General features: G+C 29.0%; 1 long non-coding RNA gene across 12 annotated transcripts in view; it reads right to left on the minus strand.

Annotated features, from left to right (window-relative positions):
• The window catches only part of LOC118188830 (uncharacterized), a 125,150-nt gene that overhangs the window by 72,579 nt on the left and 35,005 nt on the right, over positions 1-17,566 (minus strand). The window lies entirely within an intron of this gene.

The following is a 17,566-nucleotide window of genomic DNA, read 5'->3' on the forward strand; positions in this document are numbered from 1 at the left end:
AAATACAATTTCATACCACTAAGTTAAAGTATGTATAGAATACTAGAGTGGTTTAAAAAAAGTAAATGAAGTTAAAATTCAGAATATATTGAACATTATAACGTTAAAAAAGTGTTAAATTGCATCTAAAATTAAGTAATGTAACAAATAAACAGCATGTGCGGGAACGTTTGTGAAATATAACATATAAGTTAAAAATCAGGGTATGCTGAAATTTATGAAAGGTATGAAAAAAAAATAGTATGTGGAAGTTAAATAAATATTACAAATTAGAAACGTGTTAAGTATTAAAAAAATATGACAGTAAATGAATATGTTATTATGAACAGAAAACCTAAGAAATAAGTTAAAGTTTCATTTAAAACTAGAAAGGATAAAAGTATCAGAATAAAATTGAGTAATAAAAACAAATTATCTTGTAATTTCATTTTCATGACAAAATGAACTATCATTAAAGGAAAGTCTTTTTTATATTTGTTTCTTTTACATTGTTTTCAGAGTCGCGCATTGAATAATTTTAACACCAGACTTAAAAAATATATTTCTAAAACATATAATTCACTTTTTCGTCCCTAGAGGACGCCATAAGCAATTCCTAAATAAATTATTTTCTTTTTTCGTCCCTAGAGGACGCCATGACTCCGTTGCCAAATTAAAAAAAACTAACTTTTAATGAAAAGCAGGAGGTCTACAACTCAATCAGTAGTCTACGAACAACTCAACTCCACTCGAAACCACGCCTCCTAGTGTGATGACGTTGCCTTTGGCCCCGCCCTCTGTGATGTCATTGACCACGCCCTCAGCTCCTCAACTCCTCCTGATGCAGAACTGTCATTTTCTATCTACTTATATAAGGCATCTAGTGCATGTAGAGCAACGTGATAAAAGATATTTAGCAAAGCAATTATGAATGTGGAATGTATTGTGCTTCATGTATAGAATGCTGTGGGTTGCCAACCCACAGCTGTGGGAACAAGACACCTGTACTTTGTATGTTGTATTCATAGCAATAAGTAAAGACTGCATGTTTTCGCATTCTGTAATTTTTTTTCCAATGTGTATTTTTAACAGTTTTCTGAAGCTCTTTGTATTAAGAATTATGTTGTATATAATCAAAAGTTATTACCAGTGTTTATGTTACATAATCAAGACTAATGTTCAATCTAATATGTTGCTAATACTCACAGTGTATTAAGTGTAGAAACGAGTTTTGTAAGGTGTGTTAAATATTGCAGTGTTCAATGTAATATGTATTATAAAAATTATAGTGTATTGAGTGTTTTATATATAGTAATGTGTTAACGTGCAATACGACTAGGAGAATGTTTAATTATAAAGTTATTTTTGGCATGTTTTCAGAATACAGCAAAATTTATGCAACAGTGAACTTTTAACATAACGTTACATAATCAAAAGTAGTATGGACTGTAATCAAAAGTAGTATACTGTGTCCTTAAATCTGTTATCTGTATTTTGTATATTAAAAGTACACAAAAATTAACCAACCTGTATTTCTGTGTGTATGTAATTTGTTTGTAATTTTTCTCTTTATTTAAGCCTGTTGTATCAAAACCTATGTCTTATATAACCAAGTTATGTACTATATAATCAAGTTATGTCTTATGTAATCAATTACATTATTCTTTTCAATTGTCTTATGTAATCTATGCTGAGATGTCAAGATTAATGTTCAGCAAAATATGTAGCATAGAATATATAGTGTATTAAGTGTAGCAATGAATTTTGTAAATGTGCCTAAAGTCCAGTGCAATGGTCAGTGCAATACATTTTATAAAATGTATAGTGTAACAGTGTGTTAACGTGCGATGTAACCAGGAGAATGTTTAATTCCGCAGAAAAATCTGATACTTTTCCCTTATATGGCCATGTAATGTCTTGATTTCGGAGTGTAGCTTTAGATATTTGCACCTATCATCAGATGTTTATTAAGTTCATTACGTTCCGTTACCTAACTATTTATTTCGTCATGTTTTGTTATTTAACGTACGTTTGTTGTTGGATTGGCTTGTCTCCTCATAGCCATATGGCAGGCTTCTCCTGTTAGGTGGGCTGGGGGACCAGAAAAATAAATTTGTATTCGAAACTGAAAAAAAATTCACTAATTTTGTACATAATGTAGCTAAATGTTCATTAATACCTTTCAAGTACTACGTGGCTATAAACAAAAACATAGGGGAAATCCAGACAAAATCTGACCATAGTAAATAAATTTAAATAAATTAACCGTGTTATATACAGAATTTTCAAAAATTGTTACATCATCTTTAAGTTATGTGATTTTTGAGAAGATTGTTTTAAAAAAACATGCAATTCTTTTTCTATTTTATTTGCTAATAAATGACTAATTTCATTTCAACACTTCAGATAGCCATATAAAATGAATTTCGTATTCTTGAGGCACGAATTCTTATTTCTTGTTCTGTTTTATTAACTATAACTCTCTTCCAAAACTTTAAGCTTATAGTAGGAAAGTGAGGTAACATTTCTTTTTAGTTTTCTAACAATTTTTATAATTACACTAATTTTAAAGCTACGTTTAAATATTAAAATTTCTTAAACTGATTTTTAATTTATTTTCATCCCTTGATCACCTTTCTGTAATAACACTTATTTGGAAATTTATTTTCCGTAATTTTCAATTGGTATATTTATTAATTCTTTGAATTTATATTTCCTTAAATTTCTTTCTTATAATTTGAATTACTTCCACGATAATCAGTTTTCAAAATCCTGCCATTTTGCTTCGATCATTTTGAATAAACCAATTTTTTTAATTATTTGGCTAATTTGTTTAGTGCTTTTAATTTATTTATGGCTTTTGTAACATTTTTTATTATTTCACACGGGTAATTTGTTTAAATCCATATATTCTGGTTGGATTTGTACTTCGTGGTTATTTTTTAGCCATACTGAGTTTGAATCGCATGGCTGAACAATTAACTGTTTTCTATGCAAAATTTATAGAAATTTGTTGTTTGGAATTTAAATTTGATTTTTAGCAAAAATTAAACTTTTCATTGAGTTAATTGCACATGGCTATCTTGTTACAATATTTCAAAGTACGAACCTTCTAAAAAGATGTTGAAAGGTACGTAAAATCTTATTTTTTTAAATTTTTCATTCAGCTATTCTTTTGTACACCAATTTGCTGAATTTCTTGTTCAGTTTATTTTTTATGTTTTCTTCTCTTTTATACTTTGATGTATTAAGTTGTAATTGATCATAAAATCTGTAAGATATTTATTACTATTTTGTACATTATAAACATTTTTAATTTGACTCTTAATTTTATATTAGCTGTTAATTTGTTTATGAAATGCCAGAATAGTTAAATCTTCAAAATCATTACAACTAACTAACAAGCTAAAAACTCTGCCCTAGTATACTATATGCGTGATGCAATCTAATCTCTCCCTCCATAATCTCGCGTCCTTATTAACGACCAGACCTGTCTTTCGACATCTTCTGGGGGGGTAGGTATTTTCCTGGTGATAAGTCAGCTTAATGATGTGCGCTTAAGTGTTACAGCAGTCGATGAACGTTGCGCTCAACACATTTATTTCGGAATGAATGAACCTAGACTGTGCACTTTACTAATTTAGCTTGTAAAGTAAACATGTTTAATCAAAAAAGTGGTTTCAGGGCCTTGTAGGGGAAAATTAGGAAAGTTACTGAATCTAACTTTGCAACAAAGACAAGAAAAAAAAATATTCATTTATAACCAAATAACCAAAGCTTAGGTAAGTAATGTCGTTTAGCAAATTAAGAGAGACCTACTTTGAATACCGGAAGAATACAAATAATTAGTCTCATAACATACAGCCAAATCTCATAAAAGACCCAGAATAAAATTTCTTTTGACAGCGATCTGAACAAAACTCTGATGAGTTATATAGATGTAGGTTTAACAATGCCCATCTTTGGCCTTCTTGCTATTAAAGCCAGTTATATGTTTTTCTCTAACGAAGTAGCTCTTAAGCAGTCAGATATAGATCGCTTAAGGTCATTTTCTTTTATGCAACTGTTTGCTTTGAGATGTACAGGGTACAGAAGAAAATTCCAAATAACGTTTTTCATTTATTTAAAAAAAAAATTTAATGCTTTGACAAAGCTGAAAGGAATAATGAAAAAACTGGCAGATGAAGGTCGCTCTATAACATACATGAATATAACAGAAAAGTCATAAGTCAAAACATCCTAAGAAAATTTCAAAATTAAAGTTGAAAAACTAATGGACGGTCTGCGCAAATTGCTGCAATGTCGGGGGAAAAAATGCAATTTTTTTAAAAGAAAGATCAAATGGCCTTAGTTAAATGGATTTTAACTAAGACCATTTCATTTTCCTTTTAAAATATATACATATATATATGTATGTGTATATATATATGTATATAATATGTATATGTAAAATATGAAAGAAAATTATTAACAAAATTATTTAACTTAATTGGAATCAATTGGCAATAGACCTTCAAATTCATAATTTTTAACTAAATACATCCTCTCTTCAAGTACACGTTTTGTACCATTTTGCGTCACTCTGCAGCATGTTACGTTACTCTTTCCGTGCAATTTCTCTGCCTTGAGAAAAACTTTATCCATTCCCTGCTCAAGATTAAAACAAAGACTTTTCGAGCTCATAATATACGAATGCAGTTAGTACTCATCACCTTTTGCTTGTTTGCTCTACCTGGGATAGTCACGTCTCTTCGCTAAGCTTCTTTTTTCTGTTGCCTAAAATTCGTATATAAAAAAATGTAGAGCATGTTTAGCATCCCTAATATTGTACCAAACGATCAAGCCAGTTGTGATATTTGCTGCAGTCAGATCTACACAGCAGTTGTTCTCCGGCGTGTATGAATTTTTATATTTTTCATTTTTAAGTTTATATGATAATACTTTAAAACCTTGTAACGTATTTTATGTTAATTAACCAGTTATTATTAATTTAATCCTTACTATGACTTCTTCCTTCCGTATTCCTCACCAGAATGCAAATTAGCTTTAAGTGTATATAAGCTGAGGGTTTTCAACCTTACAGACCGAGTGCTTCGGGCATTCGCGTAGCACTGTTCGAATTTCGCCAACTCTATCTAAAAGTAATAATTCCGGCTTGGGTACATTTCGCTAGATGATTGTTATAAACTTCAGAGCCTGCGAAATTAGCTGATCGAGCTTATAGATTAAATATTTGACTGTATCGTCTTACACTAATTTACCAAGTTGAAATTTATTTGACAATATTGTACAGCGTACTGGGAATAGTGTTTTGTATAGTACATTGTGTACAGTACCTAGTAAAATGTGTAAGCATGTAGAGCTATGCTTTGAGCCACGGGGAGCATAGTAACTATAACGGTAGTACTACAACTTTATGCATTCAAGAGCGCATAATGCAAATAGTGTAGTGTGTATGGCAAGTACAGTATCTATATAAGTAGATAGAAAATGACAGTTCTGCATCAGGAGGAGCTGAGGAGCTGAGGGCGTGGTCAATGACATCACAGAGGGCGGGGCCAAAGGCAACGTCATCACACTAGGAGGCGTGGTTTCGAGTGGAGTTGAGTTGTTCGTAGACTACTGATTGAGTTGTAGACCTCCTGCTTTTCATTAAAAGTTAGTTTTTTTTAATTTGGCAACGGAGTCATGGCGTCCTCTAGGGACGAAAAAAGAAAATAATTTATTTAGGAATTGCTTATGGCGTCCTCTAGGGACGAAAAAGTGAATTATATGTTTTAGAAATATATTTTTTAAGTCTGGTGTTAAAATTATTCAATGCGCGACTCTGAAAACAATGTAAAAGAAACAAATATAAAAAAGACTTTCCTTTAATGATAGTTCATTTTGTCATGAAAATGAAATTACAAGATAATTTGTTTTTATTACTCAATTTTATTCTGATACTTTTATCCTTTCTAGTTTTAAATGAAACTTTAACTTATTTCTTAGGTTTTCTGTTCATAATAACATATTCATTTACTGTCATATTTTTTTAATACTTAACACGTTTCTAATTTGTAATATTTATTTAACTTCCACATACTATTTTTTTTTCATACCTTTCATAAATTTCAGCATACCCTGATTTTTAACTTATATGTTATATTTCACAAACGTTCCCGCACATGCTGTTTATTTGTTACATTACTTAATTTTAGATGCAATTTAACACTTTTTTAACGTTATAATGTTCAATATATTCTGAATTTTAACTTCATTTACTTTTTTTAAACCACTCTAGTATTCTATACATACTTTAACTTAGTGGTATGAAATTGTATTTAAAAAGAAACGTTTATTTTTCGTGATCTTAGTTCTTTTACTAAATTTTCTACAGAATTTCTAATTTCTTTCACGTGTTTAACTATATCTTCCTTACATTACCGAATATTTTTTAAAAAAACTTAAGTCTATAACTGTTAATTGCTTTTCTTACGTTCATGATTTCCCTTCTGTGTTTATATTTCTTAATTCTAGCTTAACTTATTTATTATAATGTTTTTATTTCTGTCTCATCACTCGTAATTCCAACATTTTATCCCTTTTTATTCATTTTAACGATATGGATTGTTTTCATTTACTCCATATTCAAATATTTCCTTACAATTTTTATAATACTTGTTTTATTCCTCGATCATAATAGATCATCTACAGGTTTTACTCAGAAATTTCCATTCACAACTTTACAGTTTAATACCATTTATATCTAAATGTATTTCTTTCTCATATAGTTTTATGGTCTTCAAAGTTTCTAACATCATATTTAGTTTTAAATCCCGATTACCTTTAAATGTGTTGATAATTTTCATTTCTAATTTTACAACCACGTTCAGTGTTTCATCCACACATACCAAAATATTTCTTACATTTTCTGATATTTAGTCTATGTCATATTTCAGTACTTCAAATGAATTTACACTGCTCACACTATTATTTTTTCATGTTTTAGAGACACTAACTATACTAATTTTACTATTTTTCCTGCACTAATTGCATCTATGTCAGCACTCATGCTAAACTAGCAATTGTTTTGCATCACATGCATAAAGAAATTCTTAAAACCAACTTTTTCAATATCGTACTCAAATTACTGTTTTCCAGATGGGAATTACCAGTATTCTTTGGTTTTACTCTGTTACATCTTTTTAAATTTTAACATCTTACTTTTAATTCTAACATACATCTTTTAAACAGTTTTTTCTTTTAATGATAGCCTTACCTTATTTGTTCAAATTAATTCTTTCATTCACCTTCTTTACTACCTTTCAGTACCTTCATAATTCACTATGCAAACGCAATGTCTTTCACTGACATTCTGTTTAATAATACCACAAGTTTCCTTAATTGACAAAAAGCGAATTATTTCTCATTTCAAAATAGAACTACTATATTTTTGCACAAACATTACCTTTATCCATTCAAGCCACCCCTTAACCTGTAACTGACGTAGCGATAGGAAAGGAGATTCTTATCATATGCTCTTTCGACATTTGAGGTTTCTAGAACTTCTTTGACAAGTATATCAATACCATCAGAAAATATACTTAACACTTTTACCCAGTTTAAAGGCAACATACTGTTATAAGAATGGTTTTAGTTAAATTTATAACACAAATAAACGCATTTTGTGCTAAATAGGCATAAACATTTAGATTCAGAATATTTCTGTTTAATCCGATGTAAGACTTGAATTTCATTCATGATACGGATTGTCTCTTGATTTTCTTTTTGTTTACCTTACACTAATAGAAAATTTTTATTTTACAAGTTCAGCTTTTAATGAAGTAGAAATAAAAACTACGATACACCTGCTGTTTTTAAGAAAAGGAACTTTGATATATTTCTGGAAATGTAAATGCTTTTAGAGTTTTCTTTCAATAACGTTGATTTTCATTACTTTACTAACTTCAATAATTCTCTTATTAGCTAATATGAATGAAAGAAGATTGTCAAAAATGTGACACAGTATAATTCTTACGAACATATGTACCTTTACCAGCATACAGATATTACCGATTGAAATGAAGAAAGATACAGATATTTTACTCCAATCTACATTAAATTTAAAAAAAATTAAACTTTCATACATTCCAAAGAATAAACGAAAACTCAATAGATATTGTCATGTTTGTATATATGAGATAAAAATTTTATGAATGGTATCTAAAGTAATGCTTAGAACATCATAAAAGCGAACATTCACTATGTTAATACACATATCATCAGTTATTTACATTAATCAATGTAATATTAATCATTACATGTACTATATGCATATATATTTAAAGTTTAATTGTCTTACAATTGAATAATTAACTATTGAGAGAAAGAGGTTCATATCATACACTATTTAATTCACATGGAACAAATTTTTCCATCAACCACATTGAACCACGTTTATTAAATTCGCCAAAGCTCTTTTATTTCTGCATTTTCACACTCACGACACATTTTAAATGTAACTATTGATTACCATTTCAAACACCGATATCATAACTCAGTGTAAAACTACATCATAACTCATTTTTTCCCTACTAACTACAATTTTATATATTCAAGAAGTACATCTAAGACATGATCATTTTCTATGTTCTAGCAAATTGATTCAATTGCGAACATACTATTAAGACTTGCGATTTTAGAAGACTTGCATGTATTAACGATGTCAACGTTTCTTCGTTTTTGTAAGATTCGTATCAAACCATGTCGCATTCGAATGTGGTGTAAGAGATCACTTTTTCTTTTAAACACTTGTAAACAATGGATACAATTTATAAGAAGAGAAGTATCATGCTGTTTCAAAACATCATCATCAGCATATTTCTGTTTCTTTTGACACCAACAAAATTAAAAAAAAAAAAAAAAAAAAAGGTTCGTGAGATTTTCTTCAAATTCTGTTTTACTTGAAAAAAATGTCCGAACATTCAATACGATGTAAAGATTCATATTGTTTTAAATTCTTATGCTCACTAAATATTTTTTATCACGATTTACTCTTAAAAGTAACTTTATAAGTTTTCATATCCTTTTTACATGAAAAGAACTTGTGATTATTCACTACAAAATTCTAAGACGAGAAGCTTCGCGACTTTTCAAACTACAAACTTAAATTTCTTAGAACATACACTACATCTGATGTTTCTTTCATGAGATATCAAATATCTCTTCAGATTACTCGTATTCAAGAAACCTTACAAATATATCACATAAGTTCAGCGAATAATCGCTTCATAAACTCTTAAATTTTCAACACGAGTGAATCACTTGAAGCATATACTGCACTGTAAACATACAATACTTAAAAAAATTGTTATAAAAATAAAAATACATTCATTTCACCAAGAAGCTTTTCTATTTAAATACATTTATTTATTTCCAAAGAACAAGTTTCTGTATTTTACATAAAATATACTTAGAATTTTCTTTCATTAGTTAATATCAAATTAACAACAATATCCATTTACTGATATTTGATATACATGTTTGCTTTAAAATTAAAACTAAAATTTCAATATATTTCTATTAAAAAAACATAATGAAAAAAAAATACTCATAACATCAACCAAAGACAGAAATTTAAATAGAATAGCTGTACTTATATTAGTGCATTTTTATAATCTTCATAACATTTCGATTCAAAAAACCTATTACAAAATAAATGAAACATTTTTTTCTGCCTTAAAGAATCTCTTATATTTTTAAAATTAATACATAAAAATATATCTTCACCAATATATTTAATTCTGTCCTCAACACTTATTATAATGCAATCATGTCTTGTTTGTGAAGGATGATTTACAATGCAACCTTCGCATTTATATAGCTTTTTTATCACTGAATTTAATTCAGTTTTGATAGAGTTTATGAGTTCTTTAAAAAGTTCATCATCATCACTTACCATATCCGAACAATTGTTTTTACATTTGATTTGCAACGGTAAAATAATTTCAAAAATACTTTTATATAAAGTATTAGATACATCAGGAATAATTTCTTTCAATTTTTTTAAAATATCACAGTTTACTTTTAGGTATGTAGGTTTTAGTTTAAAAGAATTTTCATCTTGTTTAAAAACTTGTTGAAAAATACACTCACCTTCTTTGTTGAAAACTACCAACTCATTATTGCAAATGATGCTGGCACTCATATAGAAAAGATTAAATTCATATATTTTTGAGGAAAATTCTTGCCATGTTGCAGGAGTTATAACAACACCGCGTGTAGTAGGGTATAATATTTTATTTTGTTCCACACATTCACGTAGATGAATGTTCATTCTGTTTTCAAACTGATTTATGGACACAAAATATCCCCAACCAAGAGTCCACTGTGCAATCAACTTCGAACTTTCTTTTTTCTGTTCTCGATTATTCGGCATGAAGATATTTTCAGGAACAGACTTCATATAGTGGGCAAACCAGTCATCCTCTGGAAGTTCATCCTCATTATCTTCCAATCGTCGTTTTTTAATTTTCGAAATTTTTATGTTTCGGAATGTGATACTAATTCTAGGATCTTTAACGTCAGGTTGAGAGGGTATTCCGTGCATCCAAAATTGATTCGTTGGGTGTTTCATTACAAGGAGAGTTCCATGAGTTAAGTCCACGCTTCGAGATGTGAAATTTCGCCTGGTAAATACCATTTGACGTTTTGCACCTAAACTGATGATAGGTATATCACTTTCAGGTTCGAGACAAGTTTCATTGTCTTTATGCGTTGAAATTTTCGCCACTCCGTCAGGATAATAGTTTAATAAAGCAAAATTATATTTTTTGCCAGTTATCGTTTCAACATAATCTTTTACATTTAGAAGAGTTTGAGTCCATGGTTCTGCACAAATGCTCGTTCCAGAGAATTCGTAACTAAGTCCTTCATCACCAAAACCGAGTACTTTTCTTCGTGGAACATACTGAGTCCCATTAATTTCAAAACTAATATTTTTAAAATCATAATTTGATAGTTCATCTAGCAAAATATCAGCTTCATTTCGTGAATAAAATTCTTCGTATAATTCCACATTTAACTCTGTATCACATATATTCCTCATATTCGCTTTTGAATCTAACGACAATTCTGAATGATATAGAAATACGTAGCATTCTTAAATAGCAAAAATTATCTAAAACATACATACATTAACAAAATGATTTCAACAACACTTATCGTAATACATTCTTGTCATGTCTTGTTTGTGAAGCCAGTCTTTCCGGCGTCATATGTGTAAAAATAATCATGATAGGATAGTGGGAAAGAGTTATAGTGTCCTAATGTTGTTATTCTGAACCTCGATATTACATATATGCATAAGGAGAATCTTAAAAGCATCATCCACTTATCATGATAGAGTAATGGAAAATTTCTAAAACTCTGATAATCACATGCGAAAGAATGTATTATCTTAAGGTTGTTGTTGCTATTCCAAGTTTGACAATACATACAGAAGTGAAGGAAGACCCTTGATGAGTCCTGCACGTTATCATGATAACGTGAAGTCTACAGCGCTTATCAAGGATCTTCCTTCACTTCTGTATGTATTGTCAAACTTGGAATAGCAACAACAACCTTAAGATAATACATTCTTTCGCATGTGATTATCAGAGTTTTAGAAATTTTCCATTACTCTATCATGATAAGTGGATGATGCTTTTAAGATTCTCCTTATGCATATATGTAATATCGAGGTTCAGAATAACAACATTAGGACACTATATCTCTTTCCCACTATCCTATCATGATTATTTTTACACATATGACGCCGGAAAGACTGGCTTCACAAACAAGACATGACAAGAATGTATTACGATAAGTGTTGTTGAAATCATTTTGTTAATGTATGTATGTTTTAGATAATTTTTGCTATTTAAGAATGCTACGTATTTCTATATCATTCAGAATTGTCGTTAGATTCAAAAGCGAATATGAGGAATATATGTGATACAGAGTTAAATGTGGAATTATACGAAGAATTTTATTCACGAAATGAAGCTGATATTTTGCTAGATGAACTATCAAATTATGATTTTAAAAATATTAGTTTTGAAATTAATGGGACTCAGTATGTTCCACGAAGAAAAGTACTCGGTTTTGGTGATGAAGGACTTAGTTACGAATTCTCTGGAACGAGCATTTGTGCAGAACCATGGACTCAAACTCTTCTAAATGTAAAAGATTATGTTGAAACGATAACTGGCAAAAAATATAATTTTGCTTTATTAAACTATTATCCTGACGGAGTGGCGAAAATTTCAACGCATAAAGACAATGAAACTTGTCTCGAACCTGAAAGTGATATACCTATCATCAGTTTAGGTGCAAAACGTCAAATGGTATTTACCAGGCGAAATTTCACATCTCGAAGCGTGGACTTAACTCATGGAACTCTCCTTGTAATGAAACACCCAACGAATCAATTTTGGATGCACGGAATACCCTCTCAACCTGACGTTAAAGATCCTAGAATTAGTATCACATTCCGAAACATAAAAATTTCGAAAATTAAAAAACGACGATTGGAAGATAATGAGGATGAACTTCCAGAGGATGACTGGTTTGCCCACTATATGAAGTCTGTTCCTGAAAATATCTTCATGCCGAATAATCGAGAACAGAAAAAAGAAAGTTCGAAGTTGATTGCACAGTGGACTCTTGGTTGGGGATATTTTGTGTCCATAAATCAGTTTGAAAACAGAATGAACATTCATCTACGTGAATGTGTGGAACAAAATAAAATATTATACCCTACTACACGCGGTGTTGTTATAACTCCTGCAACATGGCAAGAATTTTCCTCAAAAATATATGAATTTAATCTTTTCTATATGAGTGCCAGCATCATTTGCAATAATGAGTTGGTAGTTTTCAACAAAGAAGGTGAGTGTATTTTTCAACAAGTTTTTAAACAAGATGAAAATTCTTTTAAACTAAAACCTACATACCTAAAAGTAAACTGTGATATTTTAAAAAAATTGAAAGAAATTATTCCTGATGTATCTAATACTTTATATAAAAGTATTTTTGAAATTATTTTACCGTTGCAAATCAAATGTAAAAACAATTGTTCGGATATGGTAAGTGATGATGATGAACTTTTTAAAGAACTCATAAACTCTATCAAAACTGAATTAAATTCAGTGATAAAAAAGCTATATAAATGCGAAGGTTGCATTGTAAATCATCCTTCACAAACAAGACATGATTGCATTATAATAAGTGTTGAGGACAGAATTAAATATATTGGTGAAGATATATTTTTATGTATTAATTTTAAAAATATAAGAGATTCTTTAAGGCAGAAAAAAATGTTTCATTTATTTTGTAATAGGTTTTTTGAATCGAAATGTTATGAAGATTATAAAAATGCACTAATATAAGTACAGCTATTCTATTTAAATTTCTGTCTTTGGTTGATGTTATGAGTATTTTTTTTTTCATTATGTTTTTTTAATAGAAATATATTGAAATTTTAGTTTTAATTTTAAAGCAAACATGTATATCAAATATCAGTAAATGGATATTGTTGTTAATTTGATATTAACTAATGAAAGAAAATTCTCAGTATATTTTATGTAAAATACAGAAACTTGTTCTTTGGAAATAAATAAATGTATTTAAATAGAAAAGCTTCTTGGTGAAATGAATGTATTTTTATTTTTATAACAATTTTTTTAAGTATTGTATGTTTACAGTGCAGTATATGCTTCAAGTGATTCACTCGTGTTGAAAATTTAAGAGTTTATGAAGCGATTATTCGCTGAACTTATGTGATATATTTGTAAGGTTTCTTGAATACGAGTAATCTGAAGAGATATTTGATATCTCATGAAAGAAACATCAGATGTAGTGTATGTTCTAAGAAATTTAAGTTTGTAGTTTGAAAAGTCGCGAAGCTTCTCGTCTTAGAATTTTGTAGTGAATAATCACAAGTTCTTTTCATGTAAAAAGGATATGAAAACTTATAAAGTTACTTTTAAGAGTAAATCGTGATAAAAAATATTTAGTGAGCATAAGAATTTAAAACAATATGAATCTTTACATCGTATTGAATGTTCGGACATTTTTTTCAAGTAAAACAGAATTTGAAGAAAATCTCACGAACCTTTTTTTTTTTTTTTTTTTAATTTTGTTGGTGTCAAAAGAAACAGAAATATGCTGATGATGATGTTTTGAAACAGCATGATACTTCTCTTCTTATAAATTGTATCCATTGTTTACAAGTGTTTAAAAGAAAAAGTGATCTCTTACACCACATTCGAATGCGACATGGTTTGATACGAATCTTACAAAAACGAAGAAACGTTGACATCGTTAATACATGCAAGTCTTCTAAAATCGCAAGTCTTAATAGTATGTTCGCAATTGAATCAATTTGCTAGAACATAGAAAATGATCATGTCTTAGATGTACTTCTTGAATATATAAAATTGTAGTTAGTAGGGAAAAAATGAGTTATGATGTAGTTTTACACTGAGTTATGATATCGGTGTTTGAAATGGTAATCAATAGTTACATTTAAAATGTGTCGTGAGTGTGAAAATGCAGAAATAAAAGAGCTTTGGCGAATTTAATAAACGTGGTTCAATGTGGTTGATGGAAAAATTTGTTCCATGTGAATTAAATAGTGTAAGATATGAACCTCTTTCTCTCAATAGTTAATTATTCAATTGTAAGACAATTAAACTTTAAATATATATGCATATAGTACATGTAATGATTAATATTACATTGATTAATGTAAATAACTGATGATATGTGTATTAACATAGTGAATGTTCGCTTTTATGATGTTCTAAGCATTACTTTAGATACCATTCATAAAATTTTTATCTCATATATACAAACATGACAATATCTATTGAGTTTTCGTTTATTCTTTGGAATGTATGAAAGTTTAATTTTTTTTAAATTTAATGTAGATTGGAGTAAAATATCTGTATCTTTCTTCATTTCAATCGGTAATATCTGTATGCTGGTAAAGGTACATATGTTCGTAAGAATTATACTGTGTCACATTTTTGACAATCTTCTTTCATTCATATTAGCTAATAAGAGAATTATTGAAGTTAGTAAAGTAATGAAAATCAACGTTATTGAAAGAAAACTCTAAAAGCATTTACATTTCCAGAAATATATCAAAGTTCCTTTTCTTAAAAACAGCAGGTGTATCGTAGTTTTTATTTCTACTTCATTAAAAGCTGAACTTGTAAAATAAAAATTTTCTATTAGTGTAAGGTAAACAAAAAGAAAATCAAGAGACAATCCGTATCATGAATGAAATTCAAGTCTTACATCGGATTAAACAGAAATATTCTGAATCTAAATGTTTATGCCTATTTAGCACAAAATGCGTTTATTTGTGTTATAAATTTAACTAAAACCATTCTTATAACAGTATGTTGCCTTTAAACTGGGTAAAAGTGTTAAGTATATTTTCTGATGGTATTGATATACTTGTCAAAGAAGTTCTAGAAACCTCAAATGTCGAAAGAGCATATGATAAGAATCTCCTTTCCTATCGCTACGTCAGTTACAGGTTAAGGGGTGGCTTGAATGGATAAAGGTAATGTTTGTGCAAAAATATAGTAGTTCTATTTTGAAATGAGAAATAATTCGCTTTTTGTCAATTAAGGAAACTTGTGGTATTATTAAACAGAATGTCAGTGAAAGACATTGCGTTTGCATAGTGAATTATGAAGGTACTGAAAGGTAGTAAAGAAGGTGAATGAAAGAATTAATTTGAACAAATAAGGTAAGGCTATCATTAAAAGAAAAAACTGTTTAAAAGATGTATGTTAGAATTAAAAGTAAGATGTTAAAATTTAAAAAGATGTAACAGAGTAAAACCAAAGAATACTGGTAATTCCCATCTGGAAAACAGTAATTTGAGTACGATATTGAAAAAGTTGGTTTTAAGAATTTCTTTATGCATGTGATGCAAAACAATTGCTAGTTTAGCATGAGTGCTGACATAGATGCAATTAGTGCAGGAAAAATAGTAAAATTAGTATAGTTAGTGTCTCTAAAACATGAAAAAATAATAGTGTGAGCAGTGTAAATTCATTTTAAGTACTGAAATATGACATAGACTAAATATCAGAAAATGTAAGAAATATTTTGGTATGTGTGGATGAAACACTGAACGTGGTTGTAAAATTAGAAATGAAAATTATCAACACATTTAAAGGTAATCGGGATTTAAAACTAAATATGATGTTAGAAACTTTGAAGACCATAAAACTATATGAGAAAGAAATACATTTAGATATAAATGGTATTAAACTGTAAAGTTGTGAATGGAAATTTCTGAGTAAAACCTGTAGATGATCTATTATGATCGAGGAATAAAACAAGTATTATAAAAATTGTAAGGAAATATTTGAATATGGAGTAAATGAAAACAATCCATATCGTTAAAATGAATAAAAAGGGATAAAATGTTGGAATTACGAGTGATGAGACAGAAATAAAAACATTATAATAAATAAGTTAAGCTAGAATTAAGAAATATAAACACAGAAGGGAAATCATGAACGTAAGAAAAGCAATTAACAGTTATAGACTTAAGTTTTTTTAAAAAATATTCGGTAATGTAAGGAAGATATAGTTAAACACGTGAAAGAAATTAGAAATTCTGTAGAAAATTTAGTAAAAGAACTAAGATCACGAAAAATAAACGTTTCTTTTTAAATACAATTTCATACCACTAAGTTAAAGTATGTATAGAATACTAGAGTGGTTTAAAAAAAGTAAATGAAGTTAAAATTCAGAATATATTGAACATTATAACGTTAAAAAAGTGTTAAATTGCATCTAAAATTAAGTAATGTAACAAATAAACAGCATGTGCGGGAACGTTTGTGAAATATAACATATAAGTTAAAAATCAGGGTATGCTGAAATTTATGAAAGGTATGAAAAAAAAATAGTATGTGGAAGTTAAATAAATATTACAAATTAGAAACGTGTTAAGTATTAAAAAAATATGACAGTAAATGAATATGTTATTATGAACAGAAAACCTAAGAAATAAGTTAAAGTTTCATTTAAAACTAGAAAGGATAAAAGTATCAGAATAAAATTGAGTAATAAAAACAAATTATCTTGTAATTTCATTTTCATGACAAAATGAACTATCATTAAAGGAAAGTCTTTTTTATATTTGTTTCTTTTACATTGTTTTCAGAGTCGCGCATTGAATAATTTTAACACCAGACTTAAAAAATATATTTCTAAAACATATAATTCACTTTTTCGTCCCTAGAGGACGCCATAAGCAATTCCTAAATAAATTATTTTCTTTTTTCGTCCCTAGAGGACGCCATGACTCCGTTGCCAAATTAAAAAAAACTAACTTTTAATGAAAAGCAGGAGGTCTACAACTCAATCAGTAGTCTACGAACAACTCAACTCCACTCGAAACCACGCCTCCTAGTGTGATGACGTTGCCTTTGGCCCCGCCCTCTGTGATGTCATTGACCACGCCCTCAGCTCCTCAACTCCTCCTGATGCAGAACTGTCATTTTCTATCTACTTATATAAGGCATCTAGT

This window comes from Stegodyphus dumicola, chromosome X2, assembly GCF_044657685.1.
Source record: "Stegodyphus dumicola isolate Sdum_Otavi_A_Nest chromosome X2, ASM4465768v1".
In the NCBI taxonomy this organism is placed as follows: Eukaryota; Metazoa; Arthropoda; class Arachnida; order Araneae; family Eresidae; genus Stegodyphus; species Stegodyphus dumicola.